General features: G+C 54.3%; 1 protein-coding gene across 1 annotated transcript in view; it reads left to right on the top strand.

Annotated features, from left to right (window-relative positions):
• LOC108803005 (neurexin-3-like) overlaps window positions 1-3130 on the top strand; it is a gene marked incomplete at its 5' end in the record, with an annotated part of 25653 nt that overhangs the window by 655 nt on the left and 21868 nt on the right. The gene's annotated exons all lie outside the window — the stretch shown is intronic.

Genomic DNA, 3130 nt, shown 5'->3' with positions numbered 1-3130 from the left:
CATCTGCACAATTTTACAATTTTACTTCTGAATGTCATCATATCCCGACCGGGAATCCCTGAAACCATTACACCACCCATCGGCTCTTCACCATTGTGGGAGGGGCAGAGACACTACTGGGGGAAATCTCACCCTTGTGGGAGGGGCAGAGACACAAACTACTGGGGGGAAATCTCGCCATTGTGGGAGGGGCAGAGACACTACTGGGGGAAATCTCACCCTTGTGGGAGGGGCAGAGACACAAACTACTGGGGGGAAATCTCGCCATTGTGGGAGGGGCAGAGACACTACTGGGGGAAATCTCACCCTTGTGGGAGGGGCAGAGACACAAACTACTGGGGGGAAATCTCGCCATTGTGGGAGGGGCAGAGACACTACTGGGGGAAATCTCACCCTTGTGGGAGGGGCAGAGACACAAACTACTGGGGGGAAATCTCGCCATTGTGGGAGGGGCAGAGACACTACTGGGGGAAATCTCACCCTTGTGGGAGGGGCAGAGACACAAACTACTGGGGGGAAATCTCGCCATTGTGGGAGGGGCAGAGACACTACTGGGGGAAATCTCACCCTTGTGGGAGGGGCAGAGACACAAACTACTGGGGGGAAATCTCGCCATTGTGGGAGGGGCAGAGACACTACTGGGGGAAATCTCACCCTTGTGGGAGGGGCAGAGACACAAACTACTGGGGGGAAATCTCGCCATTGTGGGAGGGGCAGAGACACTACTGGGGGAAATCTCACCCTTGTGGGAGGGGCAGAGACACAAACTACTGGGGGGAAATCTCGCCATTGTGGGAGGGGCAGAGACACTACTGGGGGAAATCTCACCCTTGTGGGAGGGGCAGAGACACAAACTACTGGGGGGAAATCTCGCCATTGTGGGAGGGGCAGAGACACTACTGGGGGAAATCTCACCCTTGTGGGAGGGGCAGAGACACAAACTACTGGGGGGAAATCTCGCCATTGTGGGAGGGGCAGAGACACTACTGGGGGAAATCTCACCCTTGTGGGAGGGGCAGAGACACAAACTACTGGGGGGAAATCTCGCCATTGTGGGAGGGGCAGAGACACTACTGGGGGAAATCTCACCCTTGTGGGAGGGGCAGAGACACAAACTACTGGGGGGAAATCTCGCCATTGTGGGAGGGGCAGAGACACTACTGGGGGAAATCTCACCCTTGTGGGAGGGGCAGAGACACAAACTACTGGGGGGAAATCTCGCCATTGTGGGAGGGGCAGAGACACTACTGGGGGAAATCTCACCCTTGTGGGAGGGGCAGAGACACAAACTACTGGGGGGAAATCTCGCCATTGTGGGAGGGGCAGAGACACTACTGGGGGAAATCTCACCCTTGTGGGAGGGGCAGAGACACAAACTACTGGGGGGAAATCTCGCCATTGTGGGAGGGGCAGAGACACTACTGGGGGAAATCTCACCCTTGTGGGAGGGGCAGAGACACAAACTACTGGGGGGAAATCTCGCCATTGTGGGAGGGGCAGAGACACTACTGGGGGAAATCTCACCCTTGTGGGAGGGGCAGAGACACAAACTACTGGGGGGAAATCTCGCCATTGTGGGAGGGGCAGAGACACTACTGGGGGAAATCTCACCCTTGTGGGAGGGGCAGAGACACAAACTACTGGGGGGAAATCTCGCCATTGTGGGAGGGGCAGAGACACTACTGGGGGAAATCTCACCCTTGTGGGAGGGGCAGAGACACAAACTACTGGGGGGAAATCTCGCCATTGTGGGAGGGGCAGAGACACTACTGGGGGAAATCTCACCCTTGTGGGAGGGGCAGAGACACAAACTACTGGGGGGAAATCTCGCCATTGTGGGAGGGGCAGAGACACTACTGGGGGAAATCTCACCCTTGTGGGAGGGGCAGAGACACAAACTACTGGGGGGAAATCTCGCCATTGTGGGAGGGGCAGAGACACTACTGGGGGAAATCTCACCCTTGTGGGAGGGGCAGAGACACAAACTACTGGGGGGAAATCTCGCCATTGTGGGAGGGGCAGAGACACTACTGGGGGAAATCTCACCCTTGTGGGAGGGGCAGAGACACAAACTACTGGGGGGAAATCTCGCCATTGTGGGAGGGGCAGAGACACAAACTACTGGAGGAAATCCATGAATGTTGCGGTGGAGTTTCGGTGATGGATCAGCAGTCCTCATCCACTGACATTTCATGTCTTCCCATAATGCCTCATTCCAGTAGATTTTGGTTCCTTTCAGCTTGCAGAATATTTGAAGTCGGCTGCCATTGGGTGTGACGGTCACTCCCGGAATTTGGGGGAATATTTGGCCCCTGTCAGAATTTTGTATTTTTTTGCTCCTCAGTTTCTACATTTGAACCTCCCGCCATCGTACAGGTGACCGCGCAGCGGACAGATTCTGAATGTATACAGTGCTCAAAGTGTAGGCCGGGGGAGGGGCTGGGTGTCTGCTGGAATCTGATTGGTTAGATTGATTGGAACCTCTTCTATTGTGATCAACTGAAAACTGAACGTGTCTGCCAGATGAGCACCGAAGAGCTGGAAAGTCTCTCAGTTCCCACCTCTGATAGTTGTCTGTGATCACATGACCCTTCGCCCTGCGAATCACAATAAGCGTTCTGAATATATTTGATGAAGGTAATGATATGATGTAATACGGTATTTTGGCCTCTAGATGGCGCTGAAGGGCTCAGGGAAGGCCACATATATCTTCTGTGCTCCACGGCACCATCTAGTGGCTAGAATGAAGTATTACATGTAGACCCCATTGAGGTGAGATTTTAGACGGTCACCAGGGCAGGAAGTGGGGAAGTCTCCCTCACAGGGGTACGTGATCCAGACTGAGAGATGAGAGATGTTCCAACTATTTCCCCCCCCCCCCGGGTTCCGCTTTCAGTTGGTTTTTATCCATTTGTCGTGATTCTAATGAATAAATATCAGCACCGGGTATGTAGTTCCTCTGCCCCGTGAACTTCCATACACAGACTAAGCCAGGAAGAGCCCTAAGGTAAGGTGTTGGCAGCCGTGAAAGCACTCCATGCAGAATAATGGGAGGTGACTGGCAGGGTGGTACTCCGGGTGATGAGAGTATGAGAGTACCCGCTGTGACTCATACCCTGGAGGGGGGGTG

The sequence above is a fragment of the Nanorana parkeri genome, unplaced genomic scaffold (assembly GCF_000935625.1).
Source record: "Nanorana parkeri isolate BGI_ZX_2015 unplaced genomic scaffold, ASM93562v1 scaffold3294, whole genome shotgun sequence".
Classification (NCBI taxonomy): domain Eukaryota; kingdom Metazoa; phylum Chordata; class Amphibia; order Anura; family Dicroglossidae; genus Nanorana; species Nanorana parkeri.
Note: the sequence above shows the minus strand (reverse complement) of the source record. Positions and strands in the feature narration are given on the sequence as shown.